Source organism: Protopterus annectens, chromosome 15.part0 (genome assembly GCF_019279795.1).
Source record: "Protopterus annectens isolate FY-2018-M chromosome 15.part0, PAN1.0, whole genome shotgun sequence".
Taxonomy (NCBI): Eukaryota; Metazoa; Chordata; order Ceratodontiformes; family Protopteridae; genus Protopterus; species Protopterus annectens.
In genome coordinates, this window is record NC_056749.1 from 215,566,106 (window position 1) to 215,580,062 (window position 13,957).

Consider the following 13,957-nt stretch of genomic DNA (forward strand, 5'->3'; position numbering starts at 1 on the left):
TAGAGTTTTTACCAAAGGGGATGACAATACACTTTTTGGCATTGAGCTTGAGGCCATGCTTCTGACACCAGGCATCTGTCTCACTGAGGTCTTTCTGTAGGATGTCCACATCATTTGGGGATTCGACTACAGTTCCTAGTTTGCAGTCATCTGCGAACTTTGTTAGCCAGAGGCCTACTGTGTTAGCCTCTTCTTCAAAGACGTAGATACCAAACGGGAGAGGTCCCAGGACTGAACCCTGTGGTACTCCACTTGTCACTGGTTTGAAGTCAGATTTGGAGTCTGCAACTTTTATAGTGTGGGTTCTGTCAGTGAGCCAGTTGGCAACCCATTTTGTAACATAGGGATTTATACCTAGTTTAGTGAGTTTAGCTATAATTCCAGAATGGGAGATGGTGTCGAAAGCCTTGGAGAGGTTAAGATAGGCTGTGTGAACCACCTTACCCTTGAGGTAATATTTATTTATTTATATATGTATGTATATATGTATTTGTTTGTTCATTCATTAAATCCAGAAACATTTGGTGTAACCAAGTTTTGTCAAATAAACGAACGCTTGAAATCCTGATCGTCATATGGTCGAGACCATATGATCGACATTTCAAGTGTTCAAAGGTTGACTTTAATGGCACCGTACAGTACAGTACAGAATGCGAGAATTTCCCTTTTCTGCACTGAAGTGCGGTCTCGGAGTTAGTATATTTAAGTAGGGGGGTGTGGGGGTGCAGGGGGGCTTGCCCCCCTGCTTGCACTGTTAAGGTATGTTTTTCTTTCTTTCTTTTTTTTTATTATATATTTGAACTTTCAGATATCGACCATATGGTCTTGAACATGGTATTCGACATTCTGACAGTTCAAATATATAACATAGACCCCCAGAATCAGGGGCTGCAGTTCACCTGCAAAAAAAAAAAAACAAAAACTTGATTGCAGTAGTGCAACTTTGCAATCATTAATTATGTCATGCTGTTAAAATGCTCATCTGGAACCTGACTGCTGGTTGAAAATTGTCTACTGTATTTTCAGATTGATATTTATCCTCACTTCAATCCCTCCTATTGTGTTTGACACAAACGTAGCAGAGAAAGCAAGCCCAAGCACTGCACTCTGCATTAACTCTCTACTCATTAGTTTATTTTCATGTCCCTCTGCCAGCACCTTTTGCTTTCTTTCCATCAGTCAGTTTTTTGCTTATCTTCTTACCCTTGTAACTACCCCATCCCTAGCTTAACATCCTTCTATGTCAAATCATGATGAAGACTTTCTTAAAGTTTATAAAGTACACATCCACCACTTCAACAATAGATCACACCCTAGTAGCCTTGTCATAAATTGGTAGAAGATTTGTCTAATACAATCACTTGCCTGCAAAGCTATGCTGGTATCTTTTTTGCAATTCATTCTCAAGCAGATAATTCACCAGCCTCCCACCATGAAATTCTTTCCCTACTGTTGCAGTAAGACTGTCTATAAGTCATGAGTCTCTTATTGCCACTGCATTTGTTATCACTGTTGCCCTTCTCTAATTGAGAGGTGTTGTACTTGCATCCAGTGGCAATTTAGAAGACTCTTGTCAGTACCTCTTTAAGTAGCTCTGATGATTGCAGTATATGTATGCTTAAAAGTACTTGTATCATCAAAACGAAAATGTTCTGTTAAACATATATGCATATGTCACTTATGAAGAATCTAGTTGAGCTCAGTTATCACCCATCAAAATATTTTCAGTGTGAGAAGGTGGCGATGGTTTCTGAAGCTCTCGTAACTCCAATGAATAATTTGTTTCTTGACATAAGGACAACTGATTGCCATCTGGTTTTGGCAGTGTGGTCAAGTGTGCCTATTTCGACTGTATGCCTGCAGGACCTTGTTCTAGATACAATATAAAATGCTTTGTGTCAATTACAATGTCTTGAACTAAACTTTTCTGCAAAACATTAACTGGACTGTGATTTTGACCTAGTTTTACCCTTTCTCTTTCCTCTTTCTGTAAAACTAACGATAGTCTTGGATGACCTATTTATATTACCTGTTCTGTAAAAGCTCAGTGACAGTTTGTTTGCTGTCAAGTACTAGTAAAGAAAGTGAAATTGTGAGTTTTGATATAAGAAATCTACCCATTAGCAAATGAAATTAAGAAAGACCCACAGTTTGTAATGGTGTATTTCTGTACTCAAGAATATCATCATCGTTATCAACCCCCCTTTTCCCAATTTTTTACACGGGATCAGGTAAATAATCTGAAGACTCAGAATCGTTACACATTTTGATGGGATTTCTTTCTTGGTACTGCCTGGAATATTCATTCTGCTTACCTGTTACTTTGAGGATATCTACGACTTGTAAAAATTATTGTATTCTCATTGATTGACAAAGTTCCAAAATTCATCACAAACAAATTGAGTACTATTATCTGTCACAATTTTATCAGAAATTTTGTGTCTAACAAAGATGTAATTCAGTACTACAGTAACACATAACTAAACAGTTTCTTGAAATTTTGAAAAATAGTCTTTAGATAAAAAATAATGTGTGTCTCTTTTAGGTTTGGTTTCCAATCATGCTACACACTTCACATTTTTTACAACTTGATGGATCTGTTCAGATGTGTTAGGCCAATGCAGCGCATCATAAGCTCTTTCTTTACAGTAGTTAAGCGCTTTCATCCATTAATACATCATCAGAACTACCAGTACAACCCAATTGCAATTTTAAATACAATTAAAAGCATCACGTGGTGCAATTTGAAAATCCAATACATGAAATAACAATTGACAAAATATATTACCTTAATAAAATACTAAAATCACACTATTAAACTAAATAAAAAATATTTAACATTCTAAAGTTTTAAGATGCAAAACGGGGGGAAATAGAACAAGTATTGTTCAAGCCAGGTACAATAAAAGAATTTAATCTTAGCTGCCATTTCAATTCCTTGACTAACAAATGTTCTTCAACTATTTTACCCCTAGCATCTCTCTTTAATTGCTCAATCACAAAATACCCAAAACTTTGGCCAGGAAATTTTTCAATATGCTTAAATAATGCATTAGTGTCCTTATTCTTTGAAATATCCCTTTCCTGTTCATAAATCCTATCTTTAACATGTCTGATAGTTTTGCCGATATAAAAGGCAGGACAATCAAAACAACTAGCAGCATAAACCACCCACTGGGTATCACAGTTATATTTCCCCTCACCACAACAATTTGTCCATTCAACAAAAATTGTTGTCTAGTTAAAATACAGGGACATATTTTACAACAACCACATTTAAACATACCCTGAAGACTAGTTCAACTAGATCCTTTCCCATCTGTTGTAACATCAGAAATTTCATGTCTAACAAAAATATAATTCAATACTACAGTAACACATAACTAAACAATTTCTTGAAATTTTGAAAAATAGTCTTTACATAAAAAATAGTGTGTGTCTCTTTTAGGTTTGGTTTCCGATCATGCTACACACTTCGCATTTTTTACAACTTGACATATCTATTCAGATGTGTTAGGCCAATGCAGAGCATCATAAGCCCTTTCTTTACAATTGTTTATGCCTAGGTGTGACACATGCAGTTTGCTTAACATGGTTTCTCACATCTGACTGAGGTTAATGCCACGTCACCTTTGAATAATAAGCTTTGAGTACAGTAAAAATGATTTTAATAAGGAAAATAGACAAAAGTGATTGAATTAATGGCATAACATTATCTGACCATTCTGTCAAAATCAAATTACATAACACCTGCAGTTCAAAGTCTTACCTTGTACACTCTATAAGCTCTTCCATATTCTCAAATGACATAGATAATTTACAGATAATCTACAGAATGTCTAGAACTTTTTCAACTACTTTATCATAAAGCTCATGCAGATATGTTGTACCTAGGTTATCAGCTGTGTGCATTAATTTGACAGGTTTGTACTGAACTTGAAGATCATTTGTTTGTAAAGATAGCAGCATAGCAGCATTGAAGTATTACAGGAGACCATGTGCATATATTTCTTAAGTACACTCTATAGTGCTTTAGGATCTGATTATGCTATGTCACTTTTACTATAAACTTATTCATGAAATGTTTGACTGCCAAGAACTGTGGCTAACATTTCATTTTCTATGTAAACATATCCTTTTTGTGCATCAGATATAGCCTTTGACCCCTAGGCTAATGGTGCTTCTTCTAATATTGTTGTACTTAGATCTTGCTGGCTAGCCTCTGCCTCAGAAGGCTTTGAAACTTCACAGAATTTAAGTGCAGATGCTATAGTGCCCAGTTGCTTAAGTGTTTCAAAACATTTAGCTTCCTCTGTTAACCAAAACCATGTTGCATCCTATTCTTATAGCTTCATGAGTAGTAATATTACTTCTGGCAGTTTAAAGATGACTTGGAAGGATATTACACCATGCCTAGAAAATGCAAAAGAGATGATTTATCATGAGGTTTCTACATATTTACAAATGTTTTGACTTGTCATTTTTAGGTTCAAGCCCTTCAGAAGTCAATGCATGTCCCATACACTTGAATGAAGTTACACAGATCCAGTACCTACTTTTGCTCTGCTTAATTTTACCAGATGACATTTAGCCCTTAACTCCTTTCAGCCACAGATCTCTAGAACATTTCTGTAGCTGAATTCCAAACAATAACATTAGAAATCTGTATCTGTATCTGTACAGGGATGCATTAAATGTGTATAGTTTAGACCTAGCTTCACCTGGCTTAATTTTCCAGAATCCTTTCTTGCCAACAAAAACATAAAGGAGTTTATCACCAGACATTGTTGCTGTAACTTCTTCAGTTGTATGAAGCAGATAATGCTTAATTGATTCATTTGTCGTAGGCTTGAGAATCAATCTATATTCTCTGTTTCCATCTCATCATAAGTGTTACCGTGCTATTTACCTGTTCTTTCAGTTCTTCTTTTATTAGTTATGACTCCCATGGCTTCCAGTCACTTCATTTCTGGATCAGTTCTAGATCTATACAAAACTAGAATGCTTTTCATATCAAGAATCACTGTAATTACCTCAGGATAAATCTTAATGTGATGTTCTCCCTGCAGGCAAGCAAGCAATCCAAGCCTCAAAACAGATAAGAATACTTTTCCAAAATGTAATCAGTGCCTTACAACACACTTTCAGCACATTGAGAATAACATTTCTGAATTTCAGTGAAGTATTAACCATATAGTCTATTTTATCACATCTGCTTGTGACTTCAGCATTATTATTTATAATAGCATAGTCCTCTGGTCTGAAACAGTGTGTTTTTGTACCTAAAATCATACCACTTTGATTTTGAGCAGCAGCCTCTGTTCAGGAAGAGCATTCTGCAGTTCTGCATAAACATATAACTTGTCCATGTGACTGTATTCCACAATAGTACACCATATCCTCTCTTGGTACCAGTTTGTTAGATACACTTCTCTGACTTTTGCTTTTACTTCTGCTGCAGGTTGTATTGTTAAAGAATTAGTACCAAGTCAATGGTGCTACATGCAGCAGTAATCTGTATTGTTTGCACTTGTGCTCATACAGCCTATCCATGCTACATCCACAAGGTTCAGTTTATGTCCTGAATAGATCCAAAGCATGCATGAGAGCCTCCACATTTTATATTAGATTCAACACCTTAAATACAGATGCAGACAATGCATTCAGGATAAGCACAATATTTATTCCTTTGATTATCAGGCTTTCTGACTATTTCTCATGTGCACTGCTTACATTATGTACTGAACCTACTTTGTCATTAATGCTGTTACTATGTTTTACCACTCTGTAGCATACACTGCTTGACTGCATGCATCTGAACTGTGCACACATACATTCCAGTAATTTTGTTCTTCACTTAAATCTTTAACACATGAACATCTTGTGCTACTGTTTTGAATCATATGATCCTATGAAATGGTTATGATCATCAAAAAGTCTATAAACTTTACTGTTTGGTTTGCCATGTGCTTTCTTGTGCATGCAGCCACATTGCTTTCAGTGGGCGAGGCTTCCTCTTACTACCCAGGTGCCTATTGGATGTCATGTGATCACCAGAATGTTTAATTCTTGGCTTCATTTTGTCCTGCTTCTCGCTAACATCCCTTATTTTTTTTGCCACATCAACCTTCCAAGTTAAATTTTAAACAATATACTCAAAAATTCTCTCACAATACATACAATCAGTTACTTTATCCAGTGTCAAGTCAGCTTCCTTAATAATTTGCCTCTTATCTGGTAATTCTGATTCCACTTGTAGTTCTATCACTTACCAATAAATCAACAAACTTACAGTCTGCCAATCTATGCTTCATTTTGGTTGCACAATCAGGAACTGACTCCCAAATTCCTTGATTTCCAGAGAAAAATAAATACCTCACATATGGCAAATTCTTCTTTGGCTTGAGTTATATTTAAAAATGAATTGTCAAGGTAATGTTCTTTCCTCTGTTTTCTTCCTTAAGGTTAAAAAGTGTTACAAGTGTTAAATACCTTAACTGCCTCCTTATTGATATTATGAAAGACTGTTGCATACTGCATGCTATCTCTTTCTCAGCAAGTCCAATCACGGTGGATTTTCAAGTTTGTGAGAGGTATCTATGATGCTTCAAGGCTATGGTAGTCACAGAGGAGACTGCTGTAAAAAAAAAAGATAAGAAATACAGCTAAAGAATCTGGTGGTCACTGGAACATGAAAAAGAAATACACACAAATGATAGTGAAAATTGAGACTGTTCATGTCACAAAAAGTAACTTTAATGTGAAAAATATGAAATTATGAGGAATAAAACATACAAGATATAGCCCAAAATGCAGGAGAAAAGAAAATGCAGTTTTTGGTTCAAAGAAGTTTAATTCTGACACTATGTAGTATGTGTACTCAAAAAAATATACATTTTGCCAAGATGAATGCATAAGACATAGAAGATATAACTGTTAATACCATGACATTTTACTTCAGACTGCCTCAGAATGCAGATTCAAAATTATTACGAAACATCTCTTATTGCCTAGTTGAGATGCAAAGCATCATAAAGGAAGGATATATTGAATGCAATTCAAAACATTGCAAACCAACCCCCGTTCCCATGAATAGCTCTGTCCCACACCCAGTCCCTGTATGTACTACCTCCAAGGATGTGCAAACTTGAAAAAAGGGAAAATTAAAAAAAAGAATAATATTTTCCCTTTTCTTTGAGTTATATAACCTCACACCAAAGTGCAGAACCTGCAGTCTTGGCCCTGATGCACAGAGGAATAAAGCCATGACTATGACTCCACTGACCCAGGTTCAATTATGGATCAAGGCAGAGAAGGTGGGAGGGAAAGAGTGTCTGACACTAGCTCACCCATCCTGATGGGAGGGAGCTAGTATGGTGTGTTGCATCGCTTCCCTCAACAGAGCTGGCGAGGCTTTGCTGGTAACAGCTACTGAGTTGGTGAGGCACACATTACATGTAAGTCAAGAGGGAATTCATGGGTGCATTTACAGACATGTAAGGGACTCCTAGGCTACATATCAAGTTACATCCACCAGCACCTATGAGGAGGATGTTAGGCAGGTAGAGAGGGGACCCCCTCATTCAAGTGAAGGCCTGTTCACTCCCAGCTCTGAAGGGGAATGAACTGGCTGATAAAGTCTTGCTCCAGAGAGGAATGAATGGGCTATAGTGGACTTGCCCAGTTGAGGAAATGAGTGAATTGACTCTCATTCCAGGGTGGAACAAATGGGTCTGTAAGAAGCTGATGGGGGAGGTCTGATGACTGGAGATGAGTGTTAAAAAAAAGTAAAGTACAACACTTGTGAAAAAGCACAATCCAATATACTGAGCTGTTGAGAACCTGAGAAAAACAAACTTGCAAAAGCAGTAGACTAAGATATACTAAAGGAGTGCATGATAACAAAGTGGTATTTACATACGGTCACATTTATTATTTATTTAACATTTGTTAACTAGGGAAGTCTGACTTGGAACAAAGCCAATTTTCAGTGGAGACCTGGGGAGAAAGGCTCCAGATGCATGTCTTTGTACTGTGGGAGGAAACCGGAGCACCCGGAGGAAGCCCACACGAACACAGGGAGGACATGCAGACTCCACACAGAAGGTACTCCAGCCGAGAATCGAACCAGCGAACCACTTGCTGTGAGGCGACAGCGCTACCGCTGCACCACTGTGCCACACATAATACACAAGTCCTAGCAGTTGTATTTGTCTTAAAGATAGAGGTACACCAAACTAATACTTCATATGTACATATGTGATGGCAATATGCTAAAAAATGCTCAGGAAAATATATTTGGAACACGTGACTTTTATTCTTACAGATCCTAAACCAAATCCACCTCTTTTAGCACTTTCACATTTAACATCCTCTCAGTTCCATTTAGGGTTGCCACCTTTTGTTGTAGCTGAAATCTGAGTAAGGCCACAACCCTTGCATCACCTGTAACCCCGCCCAGTCTCCTACCCTCCACCCATTTTATGATGTCATTGTGACATCAGCAGGTGGGAATGCTCTCTTTTTCCATTTCTGATGCCTGCTTTCAGCCGATTTACTATGCTTTTATGTAAAAAAGCATAGTAAATCAGCCGATTTAACAAACTCCGAAAGTCTGTTTCCTTTTTTGAAATGGAATACTGGAGTTTGTACAGTGTTTTCTGGACTAGCGTAGAATCAGTTTGATTTCCAGATAGTCCAGAAAAAAAAACAGATAGGTGGCAACCCTACTTCCATTCCCAGTCCATCCCAGACTGGAAGCTTCCTAGTTTTGTTCTGAGGCAAATCTAAGGCAAACAATACATTCAAGATCGCCTGCTCCTTTGCCTCAGTACAATGTATCTTTGATATATCTGTCTTATACCATTGTTTGTGATTCTTTCTATACAGCTTTCTTTCTCCCCCACAAATTACACAAGGTCTTCATTCAGTGATTTATCAACAACTTTAGCTGTAGTCTAGAAATTGTTCTATAGCTTTTATATTCAAGTCTTTCCATAGCCTATAAATATGGCAGATTTCTTCATTTTCTACCATAATAGCACTTCTGCTTTTTGCTGATTTTATTCCAGCAGTCCTTTCACTTTTTATTGATTTTCAACATCAGCAATATAGTTGAAGTAGGCAACTGGCTTGTCAACCCTTTACCCATTAATATTTGATGTAGATAGTGAGCCATCCAATGGAGTAATCCTGTTTTCCAAAAATGTGAGGGAGATTATAATCTTCATAGCTTTAGCTACTGATGTTTCTAATAAGATTATTCACTATTTGTATTTTTATGCACTTGTCCTTAGACTATAGATAATGTGCACTGGGCATTATATGTTTGCATTCTTGTGACTTAGAAAGTGCTAAAAGAGGTTGATGTGGTTTAGGATCTGTAAGAATAAAAAGTCACTCAATCAGACCTATCATTGAGTACAATGCCTCCTTTGGTATGTACCTAACTAGGCATATCCAACAACTGGAATGTCCGCAGAGGTTTCTCACTAAAAAAATACAGGGCGTAAGTAATATGTCCTATACAGACTGCCTCAGGGCCCTATTTCTGTATTCTGTCTCCTACAGGCTTTTGAGGGAAGATCTATGACTGGCATAGAGGGCATTGTCAGACCCCCCTCTGATGGTCCTTCTCCATATCCACAAAACAAACATCATCGGAATTACCCATTCTAAAGACTTAAACCTTGCCTCTGATATAAACAGGACCTGCTGGAGAGATAGGTATGTATCCCAGAGACTACCCCGTCCATGGAACAGGCCCCCCATCCTCTCTAACACAATTCAAGTGAAGCTTGGACAATTGGATGGGAAACTGGAAATTCATCCCTGGTGTGGCACCTATATCTAATGGACAGAGGTAACCTGTAAATGGTTCATCTCCCAGGCCCATGTTTACACTTATCGAGGGTATCAGAAATTGTCAGAGATTTGAGATGTGTGGCTAGGTTTAAAATGGCCCTTGTGGTCATTAACCTAGTAAACACCTATGAACCTGTGCAAGCGCAGCTCTTCTGCATGTGAATTTGTATTATGGATCATTGTCATATATAACAACATCAGGTATTCTTTGACCTCAATGCACTAATCCTGCTCGATCTTATTATGCCTCTCTGCTTGATTATTTTTTGAAATTTTAAATAACAATCCTCACAAATAAGATAAATCTGTGTCTGTAAAGCTCCACAGATGAAGACGCTCTTTGCTACTAGGTTGACCATAGGGTACATTAATTAGCATCTTTTTTTCTGGATTATTGTTATTGGTTTGCACTGTATGTGACACAGCTCTGCACTGAATGGTCTAGCTTAAGTGGGATTCCTATTCAGTATGTTATATCTCTTGTTAGTTTTTTCTCTGCCCTTTAATATTGTTAGACATTATTTGTGTATCATTTCAAGCATTTGCCTTCCAAGTTGATTAGAACTGTTAATCTTCAAAGCTTAAGTCCTGGACACAACCGATTTCTTCCTTGAAATAAAAATTAGATTGAATTTATTTCCTTTCTGCTAAGTGTTTCACAGGCCAGCATCTCATTGTAACTTCTTTCTGCAATTGCATTTATAAGCCAGTTTTATTACTGACATGGATTTTTTTCATCTCTCATTCATATTGAGGTATTACACAAAGAACTTGTATTAATTTTTCAAACTACTTTGCTTACTTTCTCTGTATTTTATTTTCAAATAATACTTGTCTAGATTAAGAAACATCTTCTGCAGTGTTGGAAGTACCTTTTACAAAGGCTGTCTAAAGATATTTTACAAAGCTTTGTAGTCCATTTTGGCATGCATGCCTTTACTATTTACATTCTGGGAGTTCTTACACATTACCTTACTAGTAATCAAGTCTGAAATTATTAAGGTTTCAACTTTTTGATTTTTAGTTTGCCAGGACTGATTCTGGCATTTGATGTCTGCATAAAAATAATCACTGTTGCAGTTTTTATTTGCACAACACCAGTGATATGCTGTGTGATGCCCCCACACTGGGCCAGTAATCAAGTAACCTGAATCCTCACCATTGACACTGGGGAGGGACATTTACTTGGAACAAAAATGGATATGCACAGTATTTCCAGATGCAGATCTCTGCATCAAGCACAATTTCCCTTAAGAGCACACAGGGAACACACTCCATCCAGGGGCTGGTTTCCCCTCTTACTCCAGATCCCCAGTAAGACTCCTCACTGGCACAGCTATAGAGCTGAGCCCTCAGCTGAGTGTCCAACCTAAGTCCTCCACCACTCTCTCTGTGAAACCAGTGCTTCATGTTCCTGCTCCAAGCAGCTGACACACACATTTTTTGAGATTTGATTTTCACACACACACACACACACACACACACACACACACACACACACACACACACACACACACACACACACACACACACACACACACACACAGACACACACACACCTCAGTAAGGCTGTCACAGATTTACTAGCTATTCCCCCTTCTGCCCAGACTTCAAAGTAGTTACACTGCCATCAGACACTACAAAGCCAGCTACTCTAAGGCTGTTACAAGGCTACCCAATTATACCAAATGAAATTAATATTAATACAAATGATAGTGTTTGGCCAATGCAGTAAGGATTTCAGGAGTGGCCACAGTGTCACCAAATAGATATAAGTCCCCTGAAAGTTTGAAATATTCTCTAAAGGACCAGCCACAATTAACAGTTTAAATATACCTAATAATAAATAGTAAACAAACATGATAATACTAAATGTCTATTTACAATAATCACCAGAGTTTCATACACAGGAAATACTCAAATAACACATACGAATAGAATCACACAGATACAGAAAAACAGTACATAACTAATCTCACTATATTTTCCTGACTGATCTAAATAATTACTAGTCCCTGGTTCACTTACTAGAGCAAGGCAAGATGAAGTAGGTGAGGGGTCCTTCTATGTTAGGTTTCAAGAAACAGACTGTCTTGAGCCTTCAGTCTCATCTAGTATTAAAACATCACTCTACTGATGGATTCCAGAATGACATCACATACATCTGGTCATCTGACTTCTGGTACCCATGTTACCCCATCACTAAAAACTGCCAGGATTTAGCACATATGTGTAACAATACATATCTCGAGCTTTGCTAAAGTTTTATTGCAGCATCTGGAATCTTTAAAACAATTTCAACACTTCTGCAGAGACTAACAAACCATACTTCTTACAGACATTGTGTCTCTGGCTTCATTCAAAACTGTGAGATAACATCTTTATGGCTTAAGCCCAGTAATTTAATTTCAGAACATTTTTCAAAGTTAGCTGCAGCTGGACTGTGATTAACCTCTTCTTTTCCAGTATCCTCTGTTACACTATATTAATTTCAACAGTTACAATGCATACATTTAATCAGTTACTGGATGCATGTATATTTCATTTCTGTCTAGCAGGACCCACTATTAATACATTTTCAACACAAGCAAACCTCACAAATACATTTTCAGCGCAAGCATCTATACAAATCAGTTTTAGATATAAATGACATAATTCTTTACCAAACTCCAGCTAGCCATGCTGGCATACATTACATATCCACGGCCTTACTTCTCCTGGAATAGTTGGCAATACCTCACATCGTCACATGCTATTTACACAGTTGCATGTTTGTAGAATGAATATATTTACAGGGGTATATGGATGTTTGCCCCAGAAAAAAAATTTTTGTAGTTGATTTGTTGGACTAAAGCTTTAACTCTTTTTTTTATTTGTATGGTTTAAGTTTCAGCTACTTGAAACTTGGAAAGACTTTGGGGAGGCATTTTCATGTCCAAGCATTATTGCTAGTAATTCCTGTTCTATTTGAACATATTTCTTTTGTGCATCTGAAAATGCTCCTGACTGATGTTAGGTTCTATTCTCTTGTAGTATCACAACACTTATAGCATTCTGGATGCTAACTTCTTACAACACAACTGGCTTATTTACATCATTGTATTTTTTTGTTATTTTGGAACATCTTTAATTGTTTTTAAGCATTCCAAGACTCTTTCCTTATTTGCAGTCCCCTTCTGAAGCTAAATTTTATTTTAACAGCTTTCTTAAAGGAAAAAAACTACCCTTACCTGCAGTTAACTTAGCAAGGTTCCTTTTCTTCTACAGTATGGTTTAGTTACCAGAAACCAGCCTATAGTTTATATAACTTTCAGTTTCTTGCCTTGGAATTAAAGGGAGGTGAAGCTTACCAAACTTTATTTTTAGCCCATCCTCTCACATGTTTTGTCAGAGGGATTTCTCTGTCTGGAATATATTCCTCGGTTTCACTGATATCATCTTTTCATCGGTTTTACTGATGCCATCTTTTCTTTATCATCTTTGTTGTACAGAGTAAAAGAAACAGTAATGGTGCAGATAATTGGCTACATGTTTTGGACAGTGATCCAGTTACAGGAGAAATTATTTTCTATAATTGCAACTTCTTTACAAGCATTAGTGTTCAGTACAGACAATAAGTACTAATTTAGTGTGTTCAAAGATTACGGGTTTGATCAAGTGATGCAATGTAGCAAAATATGGGTAACAATACAACAGCAGACAACAGAAAATCTAATGAATGAAGACATTTGTGCTTCTGAAATAAAAAAAAATAAAATAAAGTATTATAACAACACAAATTCAAGAACAAGATTTTGTAGCTGTTTTGCAGCAGTACAAAGGCTATAGATAATATGATAGGAGCAAAATATTTCCAAGCAAATACAGCCCATTTTTACAACATCCACAATAAAAACACATATCTTCCCACTGTAGACATTGAAAACTACTAGATGCAGACTGCATGTTTTAAAAGCTCTTTGAAGTAATATTTACAGCACTTGGTTTGCACTATCTTCCTTAAAAATGCAGTTCAGTTACTTTAGTTTATTAAATATTCACAACCACTGTGAATCGGATAGTTTGAGATGCTATCTAAGATGTTTGTGACACA